Genomic DNA, 13,330 nt, shown 5'->3' with positions numbered 1-13,330 from the left:
CGCCGCGAATATTCGTTCTATCCCATCTCGAAAGTGGCGGCTCGTAACGGAGACTTTGGAACTATTTCAGCCAATCATAACGGGTCTAATAGATCCCTTATTTGCTGACCAATAGCGTTCGTTGAATGTTTCTCATGAGTTGGCTATACTGACCGAAGACAAATTGCGACGCAGCGAGTAACGTATTTCATAAATCATCTTACGTTGTTTACGCAATTTCGGCTTGCCCAGAACGAGTTTCGTGCGTGGGTCATCGCTGGAAGTGCCGAAAGTAAGTGGCTGCGTTCAGCAGAGAAAGCTGCTTTGCAACTGTTGTAAAACTCGTGAATCTAATTGGTACATGCTCTTGGATTTAACCAAAATTAAGAGTATACTCTAATTAGATTTACGAATTTTTCGACAGTTGCAAAGCAACTTTTCTGCAACCAGTGTTAAGGGTGCTATTTCACGTCGTACGACAAGCTTTTCGGATACATTTTTTGGTTGGCGAATAGAATATTTCTAGGTTCTCTATTCGTCAACCAATGAACGTATCCAAAAAGCTTGCGTACGACACGTGAAATATTAGCCTAAGACTGGTTTATGATGGCCGTAATCTGTTAACTTATGCCGGAACCGTAAAAAATTGACTAAGTCACAGTCGATTATTTTTCTATAATTCGACTATGTTGGTCAATTTTTTACGGTTCCGGCATAAGTTAACGGATTACGGCTATCATAAACCAGCCTTTACGCGTTCGTCGTGACGAGATATCGTCAAATATTCGCACGGAATAGGTATATCGCGACCAAGCCGTTGTGAATTCGCGCGTTCGTGGTGTTAATGGCGATCGAAAATGCGAGCCGTGATTCGTTATCCCTCGCATCGTCTATCCGTCGAAGGAGAGTGATGTGCGCGAATATTGTCGCTCTGGTGAAAATTGAAATTGGAGAGTAAGTAAAGTGTAAACGAAGAGTGACGGAAGTGTAAGTGAGGCGCTTACAAAGTAAATTGAAACATCGGAACGTAAAGCAAGTTGTAATCTTGCGTTCCAATCTTTCAATTTATGCTTTGTAAGCGCTTCACTTACACTTCCTTTATTCTTCGTTTATACTTTATCTACTCTCCAATTTCAATATTCACTAGGGTGAAAGTGCCGAAATAAGTCTCGCGCGTTTGTCGTGACGAAATATCGCCCAGTAAACACCTGGAGTGATAATATCGCGCAACAGGCAGTCGGTAGTTTTGAGTATGGCGTGTTTGTCGTGTGATAATGCGAGTTATCAGTGCGTTGGAAGAGAGCGTTGTGCGCGAATATTGTCGAAAATGCCGAAAGTAAACCTCGCGCGATCGTCGCGACGAGACATTGTTAAATAAGCGCTCGAAACCGGTATGTCGCGGAACGGGCAGTCGGGAATTCCGAGAAAAGTATCGCGCGTTCCTTACATCAGTGTTCGTCAGAAGTGAATATTTGGAGTAGCACGATGAAGTATCCAGGAGTCAGGATGGCAGTGTCAGTGTCAATTGAAGAAGCAATATCAAGCGTCAAATGAATCAGAAGTGCCATAATAAAGCAGCCAGAAGTCAAGATAGCAAATATTGTGTCAGTGATTGTGTCAGTGTAAGAGTCAATAAAAGTCAATATCAGTGTAGTGCAACAAGTGAATAATTGGTGTGTTAAATACTCGACCGGGAAGTCAAGAGGAGGATCCATAAAAAAGTAAGAATAGTTTACATCATGTTAAACTAATTGCATATGCTTGCGGAATCGTCAATTTCTCGTCGCTTTTACTATTTTTACAATGCATAGCTCGGCAACATATATAGTAACGTAAATGAGCGGATTGCGCGACAATAAGTGATTTTAGCTCTAGATTCAATTCTTGACCCTGATATTTCAATTGCGTTTATTTGGTGATGCCACAATTTTCGATCTGACAAATTTTTATAATTGAAATAACGCTAATAGGTGATGCTAGAACGATGCTGATCGTACAAGAATTTTTTATATTTTACTTAATTGACCCATTTGAATTATTGATAGTCTGATTGCTACTAGGTGATAACATACCACTTTTGCATTCTATCTCAATAATCATTTTTAAACGATGAGAAGAACGATTACAATTAGTTGAATGCGTCCAAATTTTAGTTATTCAACGCGCGATATCTCAAGTTTCTACGACATCTAATCCGACATTTTGCTAATTCTATTGAGCTGAACGATATATAGATATCTCGTCTCGCTCGACGACCAAGGTCGTCAATGTCGCTACCTCGCTACGTTTCTTGGAAGTTGTTGGCAGAATGCCTAATGTAATACCACTCTAGCCGCACGCGTTTCTTTGTCTAAAAAACGCTACGCGTCGCGAGACTATAATTCCATTCTCGATCCTTTGCTTTTAGATTTCAAAGAAACTTTAGTGTAGGACTTCTTGGAAAGCTGCGACATACGCGCATTTGACTAAAGTGCACAAATCTTCCCATTATTTAAGATTGATTAATATAATCCCATGTAAAAATGAAATGCTCTACCCGTGACAAATTTTCGGAACTTATTACTCGCGAACGCGTGATCGAACGGAAATGCGGTTACCAGCGGGATGACTTGCTTTGATAGGAGAATAATATTATGCGTTTCAAATTTTTTTCTCGCACACCTTGAATCACAACTTTCCGACACTTGACAATCCTTCGGCGCTTTTTGCTCGAGAATGCGTGATCGGACGGGAATACGGTTTGCGCCGCGATGTCTTATTTCGGCAGGAGAATATTATCATGCGTTTCAAAATTTTTTTTCGCACACCTGGAATCTCACTTTTTTGACACCTGCCAATCTTTCGGGGCTGATTGCTCGAGAACGCGTGATCGGACGGAAATACGATTTGCGCCGCGATGACTTATTTCGGCAAGAGAATATTATCATGCGTTTCAAAATTTTTTTTCGCATACCTGCAATCTCACTTTTTTGACACCTGCCAATCTTTCGGGGCTGATTGCTCGAAAACGCGTGATCGGACGGAAATACCATTTGCGCCGCGATGTCTTACTTCGGCAGGAGAATATTATCATGCGTTTCAAAATTTTTTTTCGCACACCTGGAATCTCACTTTTTTGACACCTGACAATCTTTCGGGGCTGATTGCTCGAGAACGCGTGATCGGACGGAAATACGATTTGCGCCGCGATGTCTTACTTCGGCAGGAGAATATTATCATGCGTTTCAAAATTTTTTTTCGCACACCTGGAATCTCACTTTTTTGACACCTGACAATCTTTCGGGGCTGATTGCTCGAGAACGCGTGATCGGACGGAAATACGATTTGCGCCGCGATGTTTTACTTCGGCAGGAGAATATTATCATGCGTTTCAAAATTTTTTTTCGCACACCTGGAATCTCACTTTTTTGACACCTGACAATCTTTCGGGGCTGATTGCTCGAGAACGCGTGATCGGACGGAAATACGATTTGCGCCGCGATGTTTTACTTCGGCAGGAGAATATTATCATGCGTTTCAAAATTTTTTTTCGCACACCTGGAATCTCACTTTTTTGACACCTGACAATCTTTCGGGGCTGATTGCTCGAGAACGCGTGATCGGACGGAAATACGATTTGCGCCGCGATGTTTTACTTCGGCAGGAGAATATTATCATGCGTTTCAAAATTTTTTTTCGCACACCTGGAATCTCACTTTTTTGACACCTGACAATCTTTCGGGGCTGATTGCTCGAGAACGCGTGATCGGACGGAAATACGATTTGCGCCGCGATGTTTTACTTCGGCAGGAGAATATTATCATGCGTTTCAAAATTTTTTTTCGCACACCTGGAATCTCACTTTTTTGACACCTGACAATCTTTCGGGGCTGATTGCTCGAGAACGCGTGATCGGACGGAAATACGATTTGCGCCGCGATGTTTTACTTCGGCAGGAGAATATTATCATGCGTTTCAAAATTTTTTTTCGCACACCTGGAATCTCACTTTTTTGACACCTGACAATCTTTCGGGGCTGATTGCTCGAGAACGCGTGATCGGACGGAAATACGATTTGCGCCGCGATGTTTTACTTCGGCAGGAGAATATTATCATGCGTTTCAAAATTTTTTTTCGCACACCTGGAATCTCACTTTTTTGACACCTGACAATCTTTCGGGGCTGATTGCTCGAGAACGCGTGATCGGACGGAAATACGATTTGCGCCGCGATGTTTTACTTCGGCAGGAGAATATTATCATGCGTTTCAAAATTTTTTTTCGCACACCTGGAATCTCACTTTTTTGACACCTGACAATCTTTCGGGGCTGATTGCTCGAGAACGCGTGATCGGACGGAAATACGATTTGCGCCGCGATGTTTTACTTCGGCAGGAGAATATTATCATGCGTTTCAAAATTTTTTTTCGCACACCTGGAATCTCACTTTTTTGACACCTGACAATCTTTCGGGGCTGATTGCTCGAGAACGCGTGATCGGACGGAAATACGATTTGCGCCGCGATGTTTTACTTCGGCAGGAGAATATTATCATGCGTTTCAAAATTTTTTTTCGCACACCTGGAATCTCACTTTTTTGACACCTGACAATCTTTCGGGGCTGATTGCTCGAGAACGCGTGATCGGACGGAAATACGATTTGCGCCGCGATGTTTTACTTCGGCAGGAGAATATTATCATGCGTTTCAAAATTTTTTTTCGCACACCTGGAATCTCACTTTTTTGACACCTGACAATCTTTCGGGGCTGATTGCTCGAGAACGCGTGATCGGACGGAAATACGATTTGCGCCGCGATGTTTTACTTCGGCAGGAGAATATTATCATGCGTTTCAAAATTTTTTTTCGCACACCTGGAATCTCACTTTTTTGACACCTGACAATCTTTCGGGGCTGATTGCTCGAGAACGCGTGATCGGACGGAAATACGATTTGCGCCGCGATGTTTTACTTCGGCAGGAGAATATTATCATGCGTTTCAAAATTTTTTTTCGCACACCTGGAATCTCACTTTTTTGACACCTGACAATCTTTCGGGGCTGATTGCTCGAGAACGCGTGATCGGACGGAAATACGATTTGCGCCGCGATGTTTTACTTCGGCAGGAGAATATTATCATGCGTTTCAAAATTTTTTTTCGCACACCTGGAATCTCACTTTTTTGACACCTGACAATCTTTCGGGGCTGATTGCTCGAGAACGCGTGATCGGACGGAAATACGATTTGCGCCGCGATGTTTTACTTCGGCAGGAGAATATTATCATGCGTTTCAAAATTTTTTTTCGCACACCTGGAATCTCACTTTTTTGACACCTGACAATCTTTCGGGGCTGATTGCTCGAGAACGCGTGATCGGACGGAAATACGATTTGCGCCGCGATGTTTTACTTCGGCAGGAGAATATTATCATGCGTTTCAAAATTTTTTTTCGCACACCTGGAATCTCACTTTTTTGACACCTGACAATCTTTCGGGGCTGATTGCTCGAGAACGCGTGATCGGACGGAAATACGATTTGCGCCGCGATGTTTTACTTCGGCAGGAGAATATTATCATGCGTTTCAAAATTTTTTTTCGCACACCTGGAATCTCACTTTTTTGACACCTGACAATCTTTCGGGGCTGATTGCTCGAGAACGCGTGATCGGACGGAAATACGATTTGCGCCGCGATGTTTTACTTCGGCAGGAGAATATTATCATGCGTTTCAAAATTTTTTTTCGCACACCTGGAATCTCACTTTTTTGACACCTGACAATCTTTCGGGGCTGATTGCTCGAGAACGCGTGATCGGACGGAAATACGATTTGCGCCGCGATGTTTTACTTCGGCAGGAGAATATTATCATGCGTTTCAAAATTTTTTTTCGCACACCTGGAATCTCACTTTTTTGACACCTGACAATCTTTCGGGGCTGATTGCTCGAGAACGCGTGATCGGACGGAAATACGATTTGCGCCGCGATGTCTTACTTCGGCAGGAGAATATTATCATGCGTTTCAAAATTTTTTTTCGCACACCTGGAATCTCACCTTTTCGACATTTGACAATCTTTTAGCGTTTATTGCTCGAGAACGCGTGATTGGACGGAAATACGATTTGCACCGCGACGTCTTATTTCGGCAGGAGAATATTATCATGCGTTTCAAAATTTTTTTTCGCACATCTGGAATTTCATTTTTTTGACACCTGACAATCTTTCGGGGCTGATTGCTCGAGGACGCGTGATCGGACGGGAATACGGTTTGCACCGCGATGACTTATTTCGGCAGGAGAATATTATTATGCGTTTCAAAATTTTTTTCGCACACCTGCAATCGCACCTTTCTGTTACTTGACAATCTTTCGGGACCGTTGTGACACTGGCGTCCGACTTTATAAAGAAAAAATATATATAGTTAGCTTGTATTTTGTTTGTATCTGTTTGTTGCACTTTCGTGTTCGTTTGTACATCAAAGGATACTATCGTTATTAACATTGGATAACAATAACTGTGCAACGACAATAGTAACTGATTAAAGACGAGGTGAAGAAATCGTCGCAACGTCACGCCCGAGTTGCTTTCCTACTGCGTAATGGCAGTAATTAAATATTAACCGAATAAATTAAATAACCGAATAAAGAAGTAATAATACTTGAATATTAAATGATAGCGATAATAATATTTGTTCGATAATCGTATGATAATATGCGCCAGTGCATAATAACGAAATAATGATGATCGGTAAAACCAATATCTGGGCAACAGTTCTAACAAAAACTCTAGGCTGCATAAAGACTAGGTAAACGTACCGTCGTAACGCTCGGGCCGTTGACTGAGCGGCACTTGGGGGGGAACGCGTGGCCGGGTTATGTAAACACTCGGGCACGTGTTCGAGCATCACGCGATAACACTTTCAACCGTCGAGACGAGCGTAACTGGAGCTGCCGCGTTATTTTGTAGACTATTCCGCGCCGATTTTTGATATCGCGTTTTGACTTCGCGATAATTAAGGCAAATTAAGACCCGTAGTTATCACGTGAGCAGGTGCTATGGGTTTTACCGCGACAGGTAATTACCGCATTTCATTTAGTATTTTACTTGTTAGATAGAGAAATGTCGCAATCGAGTTCTTTAATTCCGATCATATATTATCATCATTCATTTATTATTCGAACATTATTACTTATTTATTCCGTTATTATTTAATTTATTCGATTATTATTTAATTATTGCTATTACGCATAGAAAAGTAACTGGGACTTACCGTTAGGACAAATATCTTTATTTTGTCATTAATAAGTTATCATTGGAGTTGCCCAGTTGTTGTTATTCATTGTTACTACCGATTATTCGATCATCGTTATTTAGTTATTATCTACTCGCGGATATTATCATACGATTGTCGATCAGATATTATTATTATTATTATTTATTCCTCGAATATTAATATTTTCTTATAATAATTATAATAATATCTGACAATCGTATGATAATACGCGACCGGATAATAAGGGAATAATAATGATCGAGTAATTCGTAACAAGAATGAATAACAATAATTGACCAATGGCGATAATAACTGAACAAAGACGGGGTAAAGAGATTGTCGTAACGGCACGCCCGAGTTGCTTTCCTACACGTAATAGCAATAATTAGATAATAACCGAATAAAGAAGTAACAATACTCGAATATTAAATGGTAGTGATATTTGTTCGACAGTCGTGTGATAATATTCGCGAATGAATAATAACGAAATAATGGTGATCGAATAATCGATAATAACAATACCTGGGCAACAAAAACTCTAAGCTCCACAAAGGCCCAGCTCCACTGGGTAAACATACCGTCGTAACGGCGTATTCTGGCTGCTGACTGAGAGGGGGGGAGGGGGGAGCGTGGCCGGTTCATGTAAACCCGCGTGCGCGTCACGCCATAACACTCTCAACCGTCGAGACGAGCACATCGGGAGCGTCGCGTTATTTTTCAGACTATTCCGTACCGGTTTTTAATACCGCGTTTCGACTTCGCGATAATTAAGACGAATTAAGACGCGTACTTATCACGTGAGCAGGTGTTGCGGGCTTTATCGCGGCAGGTAATTACCGCATTTCATTTACTTTTTTACTTCTTAGATAGAGAAAAGTCGCGATCGAGTTCCTCAATGCCGATCAAATATTATCATCATTTATTATTCGAGTATTATTATTTTTTTATTCGGTTGTCATTTAATTATTTTTATTGGAAAGTAACTCGACGAACTGCGCCGTTAAGGTCATCACACACCAAATTCCGTAAGAACTTAAAACGTAAGCGTAAGGAAATCGACCAATCCCAATCGAGCACTCGGCTCTTCGTAACCTCTCTATTATTATGAAGAGCCGAATACTCGATTGGAATTGGTCGATTTCCTTACGTTTACGATTTAAGTTTTTACGAAATTTTGTGTGTGATGGCCTTTACGACGATTTCCTTACCTTATCTTGCTATCGTGTATAATTAATTGATACTGCCGGATACTATTATACGGTTGTCGATCAGATATTAATGTCATCATCCATAAATTAATCGGGTATTATTACTTCTTTATTCAGCTATGATTTAATAATTTCTTATTGCGCATTGAGAAGGAACTCGAGCATGCTGTTACGACAATTTCTTTTCCTCGTTTTGCTGTCGCGTATAACTAATTGATACTAAATTATTAAATAATTAAATTAAATTAAATTTCTGTCACAGAAATCCAATAGAGCAGACGCAGTCACGTAGCGGGATGCGATGCTTGGGAGATGCCGTGCCGAAGGATTCGGCTCGGGCCTGGCAGAGTTGGCGCGAAGGTAAGTTTCATTGATTTGAATTCATAATTATGATAAATCCGATAAAACTGAAAATTCTCTTGTTTGAAATCGAGTTCTTTAATACTTCCATTGTCGTGTATAATATTAAATTAAATTTGCTTTCTGTTGCAGAGACGAAGCAGACGACCAGCCGACTCTTAGGGGCTGCTGTGCCGAAGGATCCGGCTCGGGCCGAGCGGGGTTAGCTCGAAGGTGAGCTTCATTAATTAGTATTTGTAATTAGAAATATGCCAAGATTGATAATTCTCTTGCTCGAAATCGAGATAAAAGATCGAATCAAAGACCGGATTAAATCGTAATTACACGCGGGGAGAATTTTTTCTGAGTAATATCACCACTTGAAAAATTTTGATTTGTTCTGATTAAGAGATTTATTTACAACGTCGAGAAAAAGGAAAGTGGAATATTCCAAGTATGAATGCATTCCGAAAAATTCTTCCAGCGTGAAAATTATCGCGCTTATTTTTTTTTTAATCGGTCGGTCTTCTTCACTCAAATCAACATCAATGCACGAATCTAATCGAAATGGCATTTTTCTGTTCCAGAAATGAAAGCAGAATGTGGCTACTCTGATCGGCGTTTGGTGAGTCAAAACAAAAAATATATTGATAATAGAAAGACAAAAAGTCTTTCGATGTAGTGCATGCTTACTGAATCAATGCGATTTACTTTGCTGTAGTTGTAGTATGTGTACGTGCCGTCTGATAAAAATCACACTGCTCGAAACAGTTGGAAGATTGGTTTTTCAAATAATAATATTAGTGATAATTCATATTTTACATAAATTCATATTTTAAATAAATTTTCTAGTATTTTTCTTCCAATGTACATATATTTATTAATTGATTAACTTAGATTATTGATTGGTCGACGATTTTTGTCGGAGGAAATTTTGATTAATCAAACCCCAACACTATCTAGTAAATGCTTAAAGTATTGAGTATACGCTCTGAACATTCAGAATTTTATACAATTATTTAGTTTTATTGAATGCGATCTTCCAGGTATTTCGAGCTAATGCGCACAGAGATTGTGCCACAGAAAATGCGCAATCACATCATTCGCGTCATATATCTTCCGCCGGTCGTTAATTTTTCCAGTTTTCTCTCTCGCGTGAGCTTAAATCGCAATTGCATTTCATAAAGTTCGTGCTTCGTTATTAAGTAAAATTCGATATCGTGCGGCACCTGCGCGAAGTGATCTAACATGAGTATATAAATTGCTCGCAAAATTAATTTCACGATCGTTGGAAAATTTTCAGCTTTCAATTTTTCACTTAGAGTTAGAATTTCCTAACGCAGGACACAATAGAAACAATGCTAACGAGCGTTGATCTCTCGCGAAAAACGCGGTGTCACACAAGTCAGACATGCGAGCAGTTGTTTACTTACTGTTTGTTTACTTACGCGGCGCGCGGCAAGTTCCATCGAACGAAGACGTCTTACGTGGTAACATTTTTCTCGCGTAAATTTTGAATAGAATTTTTATCTCTATCATCATAATTTTCATAATTTTTGATTTTTCATTCACGCTCGCGTTCGCGATTATTTACCTAATATTTTTGCAAATTTCACCGGATCGTATTTGCGGAAGAGTCGCGAACGAACTTCGCAGAAATATTGTGGAGTTGTTATCCGCAAAACCATTGTGGAATTATCTTCGTAAAAGTATTGCGGAACAGTTATCTGCAAAAATATTGCGGAATTGTCTTCGCAAAAGTATTGCGGAATTGTTTCCGCAAAAGTATTGCGGAATTGTTTCCGCAAAAGTATTGCGGAGTTGTTATCCGCAAAAACATTGTGGAATTGTCTTCGCAAAAGTATTGCGGAGCTGTTATCCGCAAAAATATTGCGGAATTGTCTTCGCAAAAGTATTGCGGAGCTGTTATCCGCAAAAACATTGCGGAATTGTCTTCGCAAAAATATTGCGGGGAAATTTTCGCGGAGAAGTTTTTGCAACAATATTTCAGATCTGTTGAGGAGACAGAAGTCTCACGCGTAACATTTTCTTCGCGTGAATTTTGAATAGAATCTTTATCTCTATCGTTTCAATTTTCATAGTTTTTGATTTTTCATTTACGCTCGCGTTCACGATTATTAATTTGATAGGTTTGCGAATTTCATCAGATCATATTTGCGGAAGAGTCGCGAGCAAGCTTCGCAGAAATATTGCGGAGTTGTTATCCGCAAAAACATTACGGAATTGTCTTCGCAAAAGTATTACGGAGCTGTTATCCGCAAAAATATTGCGGAGCTATATTGTAGCCTACTACGCTGCTTCATCGAAACGTTACATTAGGAATATTCCGTGTCGTACGTGAGAATCTCGCGCAATTACTTCACTCACGCGTCGAAAGATTTCGCGAGATCGGCCTTCGATTCGCGTCGCGCGTGTATCAAAGCTATACACTGCCACTCGATCGAACCGTTACTGAATTCGTCGCACATACTCATTGTTTATCCGAAAAACCGACATTTTTTCGAAAACACAGTTCGCGATATTACATACGCGATTCGCAACTCGAAACTCGGAGTGTATCCCCCAAGAGTGACGGGATTTTTCGTGAAATCTCCGTTAGATTACCGCGGTCGGGAGTGAATCACAGGCGACGTGGGACGTGAGGACCATTGCAGTACAGTTGCAGCGACAGGATGGCTGGTGGACCCTGGACACCGTGGGACGACGCGCAATGGTGAGCACTCAATTTAGACGCTCATATAGTAGACACAAAGCGTCACTTTACGTAGATTGCATGCACGTAGACGTAAATCGCATTGGGTCCAACGAGAAGTAAAGTAAGAATTGAAATTTGCTGTTCGCCAGAGTTACGTAAGAATAATCCAACCAAAGAATTTAGCTCTAAGATTTTCGCAATAATTCAAGGAGTCAAGCATTTCCATTTCTTTAAGAGTACTGACTAGCTCAATCTTTAGAAAAATGTGCAAAAAGACGTGACTGGTAAGAAATAAAAAAAACTGTTTCTTAATTCATTTTAAGCATCTATAAGGCTTGAATTTTTTTGTTTGGTTTAAAAAGATATGAAGTGAGTATCCATTGATAAAAGCATATAATTTTTTGAATTGGATTATTCTTGCATAACAATGGTCAATTGAAATTTCGACTTGGCAGGCTTCCTTCTCGTCGGATTATTTCTTGATGATACATTAAACTGATATATTTCAACATGTCATATTTATATGCTCTGTATACGTTATATATGCTCTATGTATGTTTTATATATACTCTATGTATGCTTTATATATACTATTTAATTGAAATAATTTATAACTAGTTATGTCGTATTATATACGACATAATATCTCTTCGGAGATACTTTCTTATGCATACGCGTTTGCTGTTTACAAGACGACAAATTAAATTTCGACAAATTAAAGATAGCAAATTAAATTATTAAGCCAAGACTCGAACTGAAATGTTACTATTTACTGCTAAATTATTAAGCCGAGATTCGGATCCGAGTGTTTTTAGATTCCGCTAAACCATTAAGCCGAGATTCGAACTGATGCGTTTTGAGGCTTCGCTAAATTACTAAACCGAGATTCAACCGACGTGTTTTCTATTTCCGCTAAATTATTAAGCCGAGATTCAAACCGACATGTTTTGTGGCTAAATTATTTAGTCGAGATTCGAAACGAAGTGTTTTGAGTCTTCGCTAATTTATTAAGAGTTAATTAAGTCTGGGATAGTTTTTTAAAGTTACTTAAAGAAATTTTGCAAAAGTGTATTATCGAAAGTGATGTGAAGTGTACATATCTCGCTCTGCATCGTCTCTTGGATGACAATGTGCCTTAATGTCATTCTACTCTCTCAGTAACACGTCCAGAATCTTGAAAATAATTTTCTAATATACCAAAGTCGCGTTCTTAACGTTGAATCCACTATATCTCACTATATTTCACCAAATTTTCACGCTAAATTATTAAGCCGAGATTCGAACCGAGATTCGAACCGAGTGTGTGTTTGGAGTGTCCGCTAAACTATTGAGCTGAGATTCGGACCGAGTTGTTTCGTCTCCGGTATTATTCATATTATTATAAATTACCAATTCCAATAAAATGAATTGTGGGGCAGATAGTGCTCTTTGAGTCATTTTTATATCTTTAGTGGTTGTCGAGAAATGCTCGAAAAATGCAATCGATAGTAAAATAGCTGTCAGCGACATGGAAAAGTACGTATGCTTCCACGGCTTATTTAACGAAGTTATAAACGTTATTAATAGTATTATTATAACTATTATTATAAACTCTGAATTCCAACAGGATAAATTGTGAAGAACATAGTTTTCTTCGAATCACATCGATATTATTAAGTTTATTAAGCGAATTGACCAATCACAGTCGTTGATTCTTGGACCGTAAGAAGAATCAGCGACTGTGATTAGCCAATTTGCTTACTGCTTACGTTTTTCTGTGTGCCACTAGCCTTAAGGCCATCACACACAAAATTACATAGCGCATATGCATAGCATAAGATAGTATGGACCAATGAGCAT

Source organism: Odontomachus brunneus, unplaced genomic scaffold (genome assembly GCF_010583005.1).
Source record: "Odontomachus brunneus isolate Ranch 3 - 2012 unplaced genomic scaffold, Obru_v1 Obru_scaffold_039, whole genome shotgun sequence".
Classification (NCBI taxonomy): Eukaryota; Metazoa; Arthropoda; class Insecta; order Hymenoptera; family Formicidae; genus Odontomachus; species Odontomachus brunneus.
The sequence above is the reverse complement of the archived record's forward strand: the minus strand, read 5'-3'. Positions refer to the sequence as shown.